General features: G+C 37.3%; 1 protein-coding gene across 5 annotated transcripts in view; it reads left to right on the forward strand.

Annotated features, from left to right (window-relative positions):
• MAGI2 (membrane associated guanylate kinase, WW and PDZ domain containing 2) overlaps positions 1-16,386 on the forward strand; it is a 1,419,055-nt gene that overhangs the window by 684,466 nt on the left and 718,203 nt on the right. The window contains exon 1 of one of the 5 annotated variants that reach the window (XM_071215008.1): positions 12,675-13,164. The exons of 3 other annotated variants lie outside the window; for them this stretch is intronic. The gene's annotated coding sequence lies outside the window, so the exon portion shown is untranslated. Of the gene's footprint in view, positions 1-12,674; positions 13,165-16,386 lie in introns of those variants that run through there. One more of the 5 variants, XM_071215010.1, reaches the window with a different exon arrangement.

The following is a 16,386-nucleotide window of genomic DNA, read 5'->3' on the forward strand; positions in this document are numbered from 1 at the left end:
ATTTTGTTTTGATTTTCCAAAGTTAAATGATAGCTTCAAAATTATGTTACAGCAAAGCTCTAGGGTGATAAATTTACTTTATTATTTGCTTGGTGAGCTTGAATTTTTGTGCATATTTTACATTAATGAACATAAAGATATAAGTGTAAGAGGAAGGTAATAGAAACACTTTTGAAAAACAACTTTACTAATATGCATGAAGAAAAGACCTATTTATCTTAACTCAGGCACCATCCATTCCTAATAGAATGTTGAGAAAAATTGTTCTTAGTTATTGCATAATTTAATGGTAAGAAAAATAGGGGAAAAAACCCAAAACATTTTACATGGTTTATATTTAATCCTAACCTTTCTGAACTTCAGTTTTCTTACTTGAAAAACTGAATATATACTTGCCTTATCTACCTGATTGGTCAGTTATAATGATCGGATTAGATAATGCCTTTGGAAGCTCCCAGAAACACTATATCAATGCTCTTAGTATGATCAGTCAGAAAACATGGGGAGGATTTATCTTTTCCCCAGATGGGAAAAGACTATCTAGTCAATCAAAGAAAGAAAGGGGATCTCCATGTTCTTTAAATAAAATCTGCATCTCTTTGTTTGACATTTTGGAGAAGTAGGCCACATCCTGTGTGCTAGAATAGAAATATGGTGAGTTTTCAACTCTTAAAATTAAATGAGATTTCACTACAGTAATTATTTTGTATTTAATAATGAGCCGGGGTGTTCATCAGTATTGTACCTCTCTCCAGAAACAGGGCCAGGGACTCAGTGCTGAGAGGCGTGGTTGCCTGAGGAAGGGGAGTTCCTCAAGCTGAGTGCTGGCAATGGGCATCTTGGGAATTCACCCATTGTAATTCAATTACTCTTTATTGAATTCCAATGGAGAAAATCCTTAGGGGGCAAAGCTCAGAGCTCCTATACTGTGGAACTTCCTTCCCAAAACACTGGAAACCAATTAAAAACTTACCGTTTCCAAAATAGCACTGTAAATGAATAGGTTATCAAGAGACAGCTATAATTATGTTCTTTCACATCAAGTGAACACACACACTTTCAGAGTGACAGGTTTAACCATCTACAAATCAAATCAACATCCTCCAAAAATAAAGTCGACCTGTCATGAATCATCTTGGAAAACATTTCTTTTTTTTTTTCCTACTAACCATTTTAGGATACCCTTTAGATTTCATTTTGGCATCAAAAGTTTGTTTTGTTATTAAATGACACTCCAAACTTTATTCAAGTATGTATCTAATCTCTTTAGGCATTGTAATTGATCACCTGGATGATTTCATCTTAAAGAGAAGTAATAAGGTGATCAATTAAGTAAAACATATTAGTGAGAGCACCTATTATTTTTCAGGCTCTCTGCTAAGTGTTGTGTGGAATTAAAAGCATATATCCTTGAATTTAAGTTTGTGGACAAGTTGAAAGAAGAGAATAAAAATGTAAAACTTCAGTACAGCAAGAGTCATAGAAAGGATAGTTGCAATTCAAGAAATGGCATTTCCTCAATCAGAATAGACAGGGATGGGGCCTAAGAGTGTGTATTTTTAAATATTTCAAGAAGATTCTGAATGACAATTAGGTTTAAAAGCCACTGAAATATATATCTCCACTTTCTCACTTTCTGGTCTTTCAGAGTGGCTTGTTTAGAAGCATTCTTAAAGTTTACCAAAAAAATCCTCTCAAGTCCCACATCCAAAAGCTTTAACTCAGGCCTTATCTGCTTGACCCACAGGCAGCCTTTGACATTGTTGATCACTATCCCCTACTTTTCTTCTCTCTCACAATCTTTCTCAGTATCTTTTAAGGGCTCCAAATCTTTTTCTCAGGCCTCAGGTAATTGACACTTCCTCTCTTCTTACTCCTAGTCTCTAACTAGATGATGTCATCGATTCCTACCAGGTCAACTAGTAACATCACTCAGGCCCTGGGTCCTTCCTAAACCTACATTTCCAGCTCTGACCTCTATCCTGAGCTCCAGAATCTGATTTACAAATTCTTCTTCAACTTCTCTAATTGGATCTCTGCCAGGTCCCCATGGTAAACTGAGTTATGTACTTCAGGAAAAAAATAAAACACATGTTCTTAATCTTAATTCCATTCCTGTTTGTGTGAACCCACTGTATGTTATTTTTAGTTAAGATGGGACTTAATCTGGATCACTGGAGTCCTTCACAGGCAGAAGAAATTGAGACACAGAGAGAGAAAGTCATAGGAAGAGCCAGAAGGCTGAAGTCAGTGGTCCAGGAAGAGGACATAGCCATATGGCACAAGGCAGGCACAAGCCAAGGAACCCCAAGGAATGCTAGCCAGACAATGGGAAGGAAGAAAGTCCTCTCCAGTCCCTCTGAAACCATAAGCCAATAAATTCCTGTTGATTCGGCCAATGCATTGTAAGGTGTTTGTCATAGCAGCCTGGACAACTAAGACAGTCCCCAAACTCAACATGTTCTAAATCAAGTTCATTTCTTCCCTACCCATTCATCAAAGGATTAACCTGCCCCTCACTAGTGTGGGATGTAAGGGGTTGGGATAGGTGACACAGAGTGGGAGACAAGAAAGAATGGGAAGTGAGAACCACTCAATCCAAGCTAAAAACTAGATACCCTCAAATCATTCTCGTACATGAACATGTATCCACATTTTTACTAAGACACACTTATTCTACCCAAGGAATTTATGGTGAATCCTTCTTCTCTTCTCTTCATTTTCCATTAGCTCTATTTCAAATTGTCTCCCAACATTCTCCTGAATTGGAGATTCCTCAGCTCTGACTCACCTTTGTGCTATTTTTAACAACATTAGATATGAACTCTATTTCTTAAGTTGATCATCTAAAATTTAGAGATTCCTCAAATTTTGAAAAATCTGAGTCATGCTTTATTTTAATTTTATTGTCATCATTTTCATCATTTGTGAAGTTTTCTAAGACTTAGAGCAATGTGGAGTTATAAAGAGTTACATAATTAAAAAACTCTAAGGGGTTACTCTAACTTTATTGGTAAGAAAAACAAAATTTGTAGAAGAATATTTACTTGTTTTCTTAAAGATTTCAAAGTGAAAATTCTTCAGTTTCTGTCAGTAATATCTAGGACCTTTTGTTTGTTTGTTTTCTCCTGTGGTCAATTCTAGACACCACCAACCTATTAGGATATTCTTCCTGATGAATAGTTTAGTCCTAAAGTTTTATTTCTTCCTTTATACTTAGCATTGTTTCTTTTTTTAACTTTCTAATATATTTTTTTACTATGTAGGCTGTCCCTCTCAGATATAAGTATAATGTGCTATAGGTATCAACTGAATTTATAGGAGCATTTTTTCTCTCCTTTATCATAATTTTTAGAAGAGAAGTTTTTCCTCAATGCAGATCCCATGTCTCTATGAATAGCAATGATGCTTTAAACATCCTTTATTTTTTTTCTTTTGTTGAGTTGGTGCACATTTCGGTGGGCAACAATTCAAGCATTTGTGCAAATTTTCTGACATAGACAACTTCACATTTAACCCTCTGCTATATGCTATATCCTTACTTCTATAGCTCAAAATCAGGAGAAATGAGTAAGATAAAGTAAATTGCCTCAGCAATCAGAAGTCATTCCCTAAACAATCAATCTGAAGATCATTTGTGAGGCATCTATACAAATGACAACTCCCCTGCTTGCTAAAGCTGCCATGTAAACACATGCAATTTCCCTACAACTTGTCAGTCGCCTTACTTTTATTCCAAAGGAATTCAAGTAGTCATGGTACTTTAAAAAGATACGGAATAGGGGATGCAGGACGATCAGATAGTTTTCTTTTCCTTTATTCTTCTGGTTTTCCTGAATGGTTTTTTGCTGTGACAGGATTGACAAATATTGCATTTGTCACCTACAAGTTTACTGGAGGACCCTCCTTGGTGTTCCTTGAAAATTTCACACATCTCGTAAGAAATCCTAAAAGTATTCATTCAAAAGAGATATAAGAACCAGCCAGTATGTGGCAACAAATAACAACGTCAAGAGCGGGATCTCAGGGTTTTGTTTCCTTTTATTTGCTAGCATTATTGACAGTTATATTTTGAAATTTAAAGAGGTAGATTAGCAATCTGCATAAGTGGCAATAAAGGAACCTGATTAGGATGTAATCGAAACACATGACATTCATAGTTACTGTTATTGATGAGAAAAGGCATTTTGACTGATATTTTACCCTTTCATTTTTCTATTTTTTGTTAGGAAAATAAGGTGACATAAATTCAGGTTTACAAAAATATAACCATATATACACACTCACACTGACTGGAAAGAGCCATTTGTGCACATCTCTTCCCAACTCCCGTTCAGGAACATTAAACTGCTGACTTGAAATCAGCCATGGTGGAAGTATTTACACTATAAAAATTGGCAAATACTACGAGTCAGGTTTTTTTTTTCCATAAAGCCAATTGGTAAACATTGATGAGCATGCTACTGCCATATAGCATTTTTTGGGGAGGTCATATATGAAATATCATTGCAGGGTCATTCAATAAACGTTTGATTTCCTTAGGCTTTATTCCCAATTGCTGTCCCAGACAATGACAGCATGATGCAGTGAAAATACTTGGGGCTTTTTATTGGAAGGTGTTGTTAATCCTTACTCTGTCCTTTTGCCTCTTTGATCTTGGGAATGCCTCTTATACTCACTGAACCCAAAACTCTTCCTCTGTAAGAATGGGGACGCTAATACCATCATGGAGATTAAATGTGAAGATGTAGGTAAAGCACCTACCAGTATCTAACATAGAATCAGGCCAGACTGTGTGAATGTGAGCCCATCTTTCCCAGTATCATGGACTAACAGGGTTTGATTTTGAAAGGTTTTTAAGAAATGTTTTACTTCTTAGTCTCATTAAACTAATAACTAAGAGTTGAAAGAGATCTTGGGGAAAGCTCAGTGTCCTCATTTTATAGAAAAGGTCGTTTACCTTCAATGACTGGTCCAAGATCAGGTTTCCGAAATCCTAATAGAGCTTGGTCATCATCTGGCATCTGGTACAGCAGGTAACTATTTCTTCTCTCTCTTCCTTCTCTTCTATCCTCTCTTTTTCTCTTTATTCCTTAATCATTCCTGTCTCCCTCTTCCTCAATCCAATTTAATTTGATTTTGCTTTTATTAAGTTTTTCTGGCTCCTTGGGAAAAGTAGATCACTTGACTAAAATTTAGACCCTCTGTAAGAGAAGATCATACTTGAACACATGCCGAAAGACACTAATACAAAAGTCAGGTAAGATAAAGAGATATGAGCAGATCAGGTGATGCATAGAAAATGATCAAACCTTGTAAAAAAGCACCTACTCAGTAGGTGAATGACTACTTAGGAAAGGCAATAAGAAAAGTAATATTTACTGAGAGCCTATGATGTGCCAGATTCGGTGCTAGCAATTTCATGATTGTATTTGCTTTTCATAATATACCTGAAAGGTTCGATACTATTATCTGTATTAGACAGATGAGAAAATACGGTTTACGGGCATTAAGCTATCTTGCCCAAAGTCACATAATCAATTTGTGATGGGCTTACAATTCAAAACCACATTGTCTCCTTGTTGCTATATTTAAAGGCCAGTGCTAGAAGAGTCGGTCAGAGTATATAGCTTCCACCCTATTAATTTTCCCTTATTCTGATTTGAAACTGGTTTTTTTGAGAGATATGCCCACTTGAGTGCAGTTCAAATTTATTAAACATGTTTTAGGACATAGCTTAAAAGTTCTAGAAATTATTTTTATTTTCTACTTCCAAGGAATGTTTTCTTTAATGAGATTGTGCTAACCATCCAAATTTGCTAAGACAATAACTACCCTTACTTTAGGTAACACATACAAATTTAAGCAGTGTATTCTCACTGAATTTTGGTTTTGTTATAGGTAAGATTCAAAAACAGAGATCTGATGGGAATGGGGAAATTTTTACTGAGTGGCTTAAAGGGCAGAGAAAGGAAAGATGGAAGGTATGGACAATAAATGGTACTAACTTCATAATTTAGACTATTTTTAGTCTGGGCAAAGTGTGTCCCATAGAACAGGAGATCCCATATATTCCATGAGTGTACATGTGATTGGGTTGAACAAAGTAAGGCAAGTAGACAAAGGGCTGTAAAAAAGTATGAGCCTCTGGAGAAAATGAAAGATTACAATTTAGCATGGTTTGCAGCAGTCAGAACTGGAAAGACATATTCTAATATCAGAAATGCAGAGCCACAAAGCACAGCAATCAATAATGGAATTTATTCATGCCCACTCACTACAGAAAGTACTTCTATGTGCTTTAGTCTTTTCAGTTACATGAAACATATTCACATGTGGATTATGAATGCATGAGCAGGGTCTGAGAAATCATCTAAGGAGGACCTTCTATGTGCAAGGTCTGATCCTAAGACTTGTTTTTACTTTGCCTAGAGTCCATTAGAGCCTGATAGCTTGTTTTATATCAGGGTGATTGGCTCCAAATATGCAATTTCATGAGCTCAAATTCAGAAGAGGAAATATAACAATAATCATGGAAGCTACTATTTATTGTAGGTTTATTTAAAGTAGTGCCTGCTATATGGTAAATATTAGTGAAGAGGAAGAGGAGGAGGATGGTGAGGGTGATAATGGTAAAGATCGTGATAGGATGGTGGTGATGATGGTATTGTTGATGTAGGTGGTGGCAAGGATGGTGTCCAAGGCACTGTTGTAAGCACTTACCATACATTATCTCATTTAGTGCCTGACAAATCTATGCAACAGATATTATCATCTCTGTTTTACAGATGAGTAATCTGTTGAATTCTGAACACTAAGAAATGATGAAATCAGGGTTGCTAAAGCCCTGTGTCTTCAACACTGTGCTATATTTAAAGGCCTTTCTTAAAGCACCTGCTTTGGCTGGTTAGTCAAAGCTAAAGAAAAATCCAAAGTAGGAATTTTCTGGCTTTGCTTTTCTTCTTTTAGAATGGGGTAATCAAACTTTAGCCACGCCCTGTGATATTATGCATTCATACACATACATCTAACCATCTCCAAGTATAACAGGGTACTTTTGACAGTTACTGAAAAAGCATTCATTTGGCATGAAGCAGACAAAAGAGGTGAGCTACTTCTGATGAAAACTGTCATGCAGCCCATGAGGCAAGGAGATAAACTTTCCCATAGTTACAGGCTCTGCAAATACTAACTATAGCTGCCAACCCCAAAGTAATCCACACATATACCCAAAGGTCAACAGTGTAATACATTGATCATTTAGTCACATCACACAAATATAGAAAGAACCACCAGCAGTAGCCTATTTTCCTATAAGATCAACAATTTATATAATTGAAAAAATAAGAGGAGAATTTCCTTGATATTGTATTTATCTATAGTTTGCAAAATGTGGTAGCCATAATCTCACCCGGAATTTCTTTTCTTACTGTCAGAAAAGAGGTACTGTTTATATGGATTTGATTTTATAAGAGAATAATACCATATTTACCCTAAACACACAGTTAACTACATACCTAAAAGAAATTTTATTTGCTAGTAAACATAGTCTCAGAACATAAGGAAATGTCTATCAAAATATTAGAAATACGAGTTTAGAAAAAAACAGTATCTATATGTAAAGCAGGCCAAATGATTTTTAAAAGGAATTAAGATTTAACCTGTTGGAAAAATCCAAGGGCTAGCTTTTTAGAAATTGTTTAATTTTTAGCTGCTGGCTGCCAGGAAGCTGTCACATATGTCTCAAGAGACCATCCATTATAGATCTAATAATAAAGCAAAATATGGAGTTCATGATTAGTTAAAAAGTAGTTGGAGCAGAGTTTCCTAAGTTGATGCAGTCAATAGAATCATTGAAACCTGTGTAAACTACATGTAAGAGTGCACAGTCAATGGTGCTTTTCCGCCCCACAGTGTCTCTGGATGAGAAGGAACTCTCACATGGGTATACATGGAAACGTTGCTTCTCATTTGTTAACATAACAATAACCATAATAAAAATAATGGTTAACAGTTATTGAGTACTTCCAGGCATTATATTAAATACCTAACATGGATACTTTATTGGGCCTCATGATGGAAACTATGAGATAGGTCTGGAAACTGAGGTATAGAGAGGTTAAATGTCTTCCCTTTGTAACACAACTAGGAAATCGCAGAGAAGGGCTTTGACTCAGACACAGAATCTAGCTCCCAAATTTGACCTTTTGCTGCTATGCAAAAGAGAAATCAAGTCAACAAAACATTATCCATTGGTAAACTGCTAAATTTGGGGTTCCAGATAAATAAGGAATAAGATATGATACAATGTATTTTAGGACTGATTTTGTGTCCTAATTCTGGGTCTGTCATTTATTAGTTTTCTGACCTTTGGTGAATTTAGTTTCACCAGACTTCACTTCCGTCAATGGTTAAATGCTGCTAATAGTACCACATAGAGTTACTGAGAGAATTAAAAGGGACAAGTCCCTCAGTAGCCCTTAATAATGAACCTTACATTAATGTATTATCCCTACTGCTGCTTGTAATATCTATATCCTTTAAGCATAAACTTCACTAGAGACTCATGTGGATGATATAAGGAGGCCTTGAAGGACAGGTAAAGATGGAAAAAGGAAGGAGAGGCCATTCAGGAAGGGGAATGAAAGGCACACATATGAGAGTGAACCTGCTGTGAGAGATAAGGGAGTTCAGTCTGATAGGACAAAAGGTTTCACCTAATATAAAATAAGACTATATAAACTGCTATATATAATTTAATACAGGTATTTCATGCTGTCAAATAAGCACATTTATCATAGATTCTGTGTTCAAATCTTGATGTAAAAATTCTACTCTTTTTTAAGTTTTTTAAAAAAGCAGAAGTTTTCCATTTGGCTTAATAATGATCTTGAGTATAAAACTCTGCATAACTCTCCTCGTATGCCTAATATTCCTTATTAACTTTCGATCTTTCTTTGAAATTTGGACTTTTATGTATTTCTTAAGTTGTAGAGTTCAAAATCAGATATTTATCTCCTGACTAGTCAAACAGATGAATCCTTTAGTGGTTGTCTGCCTTATAATGTGGCATCTGCAGTAAGTGAAGTTATGTTTTTTCCTCAGCGATGCTTCTTTCGTTTCCTTACCCCCATATCTAGTTAGCTGCCAGGTTTCTGCCAGGTCTCCCTCTGAAAAGCATCTGGGAACTTTAGCTTCTTCTAATACTGGCCTACTCAAGCTTTCATAAGCCTCTCTTGCCTGGACAATTGTTTCTGTATTTGACATGCTTTGGTGTATTCACCCTGCCCACAGCCCCTGCAAAGTGAATGAGGGGCATACGATCACTCCAGCTCTAGCTGATTGGATCAGTAGCAAAGGAAATCTACCCTTCAACCCTGTCTCTAACCTCTGACTCAAGAATTGACAGAAGAGACCATAGAAACAGCAGCTTCCTGTCTGGTGAGTGCATTGTCTCTATGGGACACTGGGTTTGATGGGATGCCATATTGGCCCATGTGCAAGAAGGGGATGCTGGTTAAGAAGAATCTAAGGAGAGAGATCATATAATCCCTGAGAGGCGGGGATGGCAGGGGGAGCTGGGAGTGGTTCTCGATTGTTACTGTCTTCTCAGCCTCAGTTCCTGTGAGGCCTGGTAATATTGTGCTTCTTGTGTGAATACATTCTGGTAGCATATATGCCCCTTTTACTTGGGCTAGCTTTCCCAGATTTCTGTTGTTTCAGCCAAACATCCTCCACAACAGCTTCTAAAAGGTCTACTCCCTGGCTATCTCTCCTTTCGCTAAACCACTCATTCCCAACCTGCCTGCATTGTAATTACCCGAGGAGATTAAAAACAAAGGTTCTGGGTTCTATCCCCAGATATTCTGATCTAATTGCTATAGAGGTAACCTGAATTTGATAGTTTAAAAAATCCACAGGTGATTCCAAATGCTCAATCAAGGTGGTGAACCATCACAAAACCAATGTTTCAAAAAAATTCCTGATGATAATTATCACTGGGGCACTTGTTAAAAAATAGAAATTTCTGGACGTTAGCTCTGGTTTTGGAATGAAACCCAGAAAACATTGCTCTAATCCACCTCCACATTTCTACCAAAATAATCTTTGTGAAACATATAATTTACTAGCCAAAGAACCTTAAATAACTTGCCACTGTGTCTCAGGTAAAACTCAGGCAGAGCCTTCAATCCTGTTCTGATCTACTCTCCAACCACTCTCCCCCAAGCACCCTGTGCTCCCACCCTTCTACACTGTACACAACTCCCTGGCAGTGCATTTTGTGGCTCTTTGCCCAAAATCCCCCTTCCTTTGCTTTCTTATCTAGAAAACGGATACATTCTTAAAGGCCCACTTCAAATGTCACCCGTTATATTTAACTGTCCTGCATAGTTTCTCTCCCTTTTCTGACCTTCCATAGCACTTTGTACTACATCGATGTTATGTTAACAATACATACTTTCAGTTTCTGAAAGGGTCCAGGCTCTCTTATTTAACCTTGTATCCATCAGTGCTTAGCATAGTAGTTAGCTCAAAGGAAGGGTTCAGTAATCATTGTTTGAATGAATGGATGCGTGAGTAAAGATCACTCTACTGTGTTAGTACTTAAGTTTGTTCCTTGAGCTATGGAAGACATTTTGGAAAGTTGACTGGGGTTAGTTACCAGAGCATTTTTACTAATTTATTTTTTTAAATTTTTTGCACCCTGGCCTGCCATCGATGAGCTTTAATTAGCCTCTTGAAATGGAGATCCCTTGATTTTAATAATAAGTAATATGCAGTTTAGAGTCCATGTTCATTATACCTCCTCTGTTAGAAGAGCATGGAGCTTGGAAGACATTATACACCAGAACTGGGTTTTAAAGCCCAAATACTCCCTGACATAGTGTAAGACAAATTTCCCACTCTCTCATCACCAAAATTTTGCACATTCAAGGAAAGTAACTCCATGGCCTAACTAAGAAAGGCCAGGAAGTGAGGATGGGTGAAAAGATGTGGGTAAATGCAAAACAAGAACACCCAATGCTAACGGAAAAAATAAAAGGCAAAAGAGCAGCTAACTTTATTATAGGAGATGGTAAAGAATAATACTATGTATTTTATCCTACAAAATGTTAGGTCTTCCTAAATTTGCCTAGACCAACTTACTTTTTTGAGGGAGGTTTTTTTTAAAAATTGTCCAATGTTTTGGTGCCAATTTTTGTAGCACAAACTGAAGCTAAATTTGCAGCCAGTTAGCATATAATTTATTTTAAAAGCTTAAATAGAATATTTTTTCCACACGAAGTAAAGCTTTAAATACAAAACAAGTAAGAGCAGTGAATAGTTGTTACTTATTTCATGTCTACCCTGAGTGGTGCTCATGAAAGGACTCGGTTTATTTCAGCTGGAGCACCCAGTCCCAGGCATAGAATGTGGCATGTTTCACAATGATTTCAGGGAGAGGGAGAGGCTCTTTGTTTAAGGATTAGAAATGTTAACTTTCATGGCAGAAATAATGCGATTGTATGTCAGCTCTCCCTCCCACTGTTTCCTCTTTTGCTGACGTACCAGTATCATTAGGCTGTTGAAATCAAGAATCCATGGTTAGAGCACCAAAGGCCAACTGGATTCTTCCTTAGATGCCAGATCTCACAAAAGTTTTTGATTCTTATTTTAATTACCTATCATTTAGCCTTATATAGTGCTTTTTAAATCTTGAGTGCTCAAAATAGTTTGTGGAGATTGTCTTTCTCTCTCGCTCTTTTTTTTTTTTTTTTTTTTTTTTTTTTGCAGTGTTCCTGAAAGCAGTTTGCATTTTTTTCCTATTTAATGACAGATGTTCCCCATTGTGAAAACTCTGGAGCAGGGAACAAAGTGGTGGCAAATTTGCTTTTTAAGGTCTAGGTCTGCCAACTATGAATTTATCTTCAACACTGCACTAGGTTAGCCCATGTGTTTTTTTCCATTTGCTTCTTTATCTGGTACCATGAGTGGACATCCTTCTCTGTCAGGTTTGCTTGACTGGGGGAATTGTGAGGGAACTTGATAACATTTATTGCATTTATTTCTATTTTAAGACAGAGATGCTAGAGAAGAGAAAATTTATTTGCCTAAGAGCTAACAGTTATTTCCTTACTGAATCTAGTTCCACAATAGGAGACCATTGCTTACTAGCCATGCTATTGTCCTCTGGTTTTCTACCACTTTATTTTTTCTTTCACATGACTTTTTTTTTTTGAGTGGCTTTTTTGAGGCTCCTTAACTAGTTTTTCAACTAGATGTTGAAGAAAAGACCAATCAGAAAAATGTGTTCAAATATTAAAATGTCTATATTCTATGACCCTCACCAAAAAAAAAAAAAAAAACCCACAAAAACATTTGTGCCTACAAGTTCAAAAGAATTGTTCATTTGAATGGTTCTGAAAGGATGCAGCCTTATTATATTATTATACACTGAAAAGTTTAATTACATTCCATTATACTATACTAGCTTTTCTTAATTGCTGAAGGGGGGCTATGAAAGTAAAACCCAAAATGCCTAATCTCCAGGAGCTAGATTTTTGTTGCTGCTTTGTAATGTAAATGTGCTTGTGTGTATATTAAAATTCACACACTCCATCCACCTCACTGACTTTTATCGGAGGGGGTCACCTGACTTCACCTAGAATTGCTGTCCCTGCCCCCCTTTCCCAGAGGAATCCTAAAAGTGAGAGACAGGCATGTATATAACACAGGTTCTCATGCTGAGAGATGTAAATGACCCTGACTGAACGGGAATCCAGTGAGGTTGCTGCTGGGGGGTGGGGAAAGAGAAACAGAGAGCTTAAACGAGAGAGAGGGAAGAGAGGCAGAGAGAGGCAGAGAGAGAGAGAGAGAGAGAGAGAGAGAGAGAGAGAGAGAGAGAGAGAGAGAGAAGTGCTGCATGCTTCATCTTTGAGAGGAGGGAAAACAAAAGACCTCAGCAGCAGTTTTGTGTTGCTGTGTCTGGCTAAAAGAGGAAAATTCTAGACATCCATGCTGAAAAGAAACCAAAGCTCAGCTGAGACTTCTTCTATCAAGAAAATTATCTTATCTGAGAATGGGTTGGATCAGTACAGGTGGTTTGAGAAGACACTGAATGAGAACCATGGAAAGGTGGGAGAGGACGTGCGGCTTCTCTGCTTCCTTTGAACAGAGCTCTAGGTTAGTAAACTGAAACTGACCCGGTCCGGCTTAAATATCTCTATGTGTATATGTGTGTGTGTTTTATTTATAACCTCCAAACCCTTCTGCTCTTCAATCCTTGGGTAAGGTAGTGCCATATTCCACCAGATGTGAACCTAAACTTGATTCGACTCTCACACCCATTTACCAAATGCTTGCGGAGCTTTTGTTTAATACAGCCAGCGGAGAGCCATCATGATGTCTCCTTCTGAGTCAGAATGTGTGTTTCAGCCCTAGATTGTCAGGTGGCTGTTTGAAGAATAGTTAGCATTTTTCTCCAGAAGGCTGCAAATGCATGATTTGGTTATTGTGAAATGTAAACAGCAAATATCTGCTGACTGGGCATTTCTTGTAAAGTCAGAATAATTGGGAGCTATCTGGCTGCATTTGCCTTATCTTGATTTCCTACATAATTGAATTCAAATATAATAAGTTTGAAATGGCACCCTGTCAACAAAGACACACCAGGTTTTCTTCTAGCAGAGTGTATTTTACCTTTCGTTGGAACCAAAGCTTAAAAATAAATCCTATCGGGACCTGGCTTGGGGAAAGAATACAATGTCATAATTAAAATAGGCTCAAAACCTTTTCATAAACGAGTAGGTACTATAAAACAAACACATAATTTATCTTGTTTCTGGCTGTGCAGATAGAGTGTCTTTTGTTCCAGCATGTGTATTTTCCTGTGTTTTTACAAAGAAAGCATTGCCTGTGCTTTCCACGATAGCATGAGACTTGTATGCCAATTTGCCATTGTGTATTGGGCAAGAATCTGCTCTATTCTGAAGTAAACTGCCCAGAGGTATTAGTCAAGAAGCTGGAGGCGGTAGGGAGTGGGGAGAGGCGCTTCTTTATCTTCCTCTTTTTTTTTTTTTTAACTCTTAGCCTAGAAGTGTCTTATTCACACGATTTTAAGAGGAAATGAGGGAAGGCATTTAATTTTGAACAGGATACAGATCCGTGCCATACAGTTGCCAAAGAATATATCAGGAAGAGGCTCAGAGATGAGGGAATCAGATTTGTAATGGACTCTTTAAGAAAATATTCTGTGAGGGTGACTGACTGGGTCCCTTTTGATCAAATTAAGATGCGCTCTGGCGGTGCACTAGCAGCTGTGAGCTGACATTTTCTTGTGAACCTAGTGAAAAATGGCTCCATATCTCTCCTCCCGTCCTGAGGAGATTGGTCTCTGAGTAGCCAAGCCTTTCCCCAGCATTGTGATTTGCTCTGATCGCTGAGTTTTCTGATAGGGACGACTAACTCGTGGTTCCTTTCAGTTGCCTGCCTTTTAAAATCTTGGCTTGAATGGAGAGTGGGTGGAGATGGTTTTACTTCAAGTACAAACTAACCAGAGCAGAGCTAGCAGAAGGTATTTTTTTCTGGCAATCAAAGGTTTCCAATTCTAAAAGGGTCAATAATATTTCTTTGGACATGATATAAAGCACTTTCTGTTGTTGTTAAGTGGGCTTATAAACAGTTTCTCTAAGAAAAGACTCATGCGTGTGCGAGGCTTTACCTTGGGACCCTCGGCATGGGAAGTGACAGGTGAAAACAAAATCAGTTCCATTATCAATCTCTCAAAGATAAAGCCACCTTTCTCTTTTCTGTCTTGCCATTCTTTCCCCCGTTTTAAGGTTGTAATCCATTGTGCAAAGAGAAAGATCACGTCCCAGCATTCGAATGCAGGGAGGGAATGTACTACTGTCCAGTACTACACATGTGCTTATTAAAGAATTCCTGTACTGAGCAGGGAGTGGAGGTGCTTACAGCAGCCACACTGCTCCTTTATTTAAGCTTTGGTTTGTGAAAGCTCCAGCCAGCAGAGGCAGGATGCACTTTAGCAGAGAGCTAGCTGTGTGTTTGAGGAGACTGGGGAAGAGCATGTGCTGTTTGTGGGTGTGTGGAATCGGTTGTTCTCTGCTAAACAGCTCTCTAAGATAATTGTGTGAGATAGAGTGGGTTCAGGAGGAAAGAGGTGGGCTATTCATATTTTAAGCAAGAGGTGTAGTGTTGAGACACTACCCACTGTGGAAGGCAACATGAGGATGCAAAATAATGTAATGGTAAATGCATTGTGGATAAAGAATTATTCTTTAAATTGTATGCTAGTTTCCTAGTTATAGAAATTTTGAAGAACCTCAGTGCCGCTTAAAAAATAGCATGGAGTCATCTCTACATTATGACAAGTAAAACTTCTAGTACAATAATTTAAAAAGCACTGTGGAAACAGCTTTGTAAGTGTTTTAGATATCACACATTTGCTCACCTGAAAGGCATCCCTCCAAGGTTTGCATCTTGGACACCTTTACATAGGATGGGAGTTAGAGAAGATTTTGCTGGAATAATTTTGGTAAAGCTAAGAGCTTACAGAGGCAGTACATTTGCCTATTTTGTAGAACAATGGAAATGGACCTTTATAGGGCATACATATCTGATTACTGCTTTTATACATGTAGACAACTTGGCTATGTATGCCTTACGCTTTTGGGAAATGGATTCAATTATAGTGGAACAACTAAGGAAAGACAGTACAATGAAAACATCAACCCCAAAGTTCATCAGAACATTTAGCAGTCTCAATCTCAAATATTGTTAATGATTATAGATCAGAGAAATTTCAGATGTCTAGAAGTAGATGTCCATGTTTATGACTACACTGCCTGTTGGAAAGGCTAGATAACTCTCATATTTAAACCAGATTCATCTGTACATACAAGAAAAACACAAACTTTAAGAACTGCCTATCAGTGGAATTCTGTTTTAAAAGCAGTAAAGTAACCATAATACGGAAGCATTTCACAAAGCAGCAACAATCAAAGAAGAACCGAGAAAATCTAGGAATATTAAGGTGAAATTTTTGCAATGTGCTGCCTAGGTAAAACTCAGGATACTGATGAGTTCTTAATGACAGCTAATAAGAAAAATCCACATGTTCGAATAACTTTCAGTATTCTTATATTCTTATAACTTCAATTTTAGAAAATAGAAAACATCCTAAAGGGAAAACTACTTATCTCTAAGGTACCTGTGACATAGAAAGGAAAGTTGAGAGAAAACTGTTATGTGTCTGTAAAGCATATTTTATTCAAACTGAATTATTGTTGAAATGTTTTCTAGCACAAAGCTTCTGAATTTCTGGGAATATTTTAAGTAGTATTACCCTGGTTTCTGCTGTCCATATTTTCTATTACTTTTAGAATT

This window comes from Dasypus novemcinctus, chromosome 5 (genome assembly GCF_030445035.2).
Source record: "Dasypus novemcinctus isolate mDasNov1 chromosome 5, mDasNov1.1.hap2, whole genome shotgun sequence".
In the NCBI taxonomy this organism is placed as follows: Eukaryota; Metazoa; Chordata; class Mammalia; order Cingulata; family Dasypodidae; genus Dasypus; species Dasypus novemcinctus.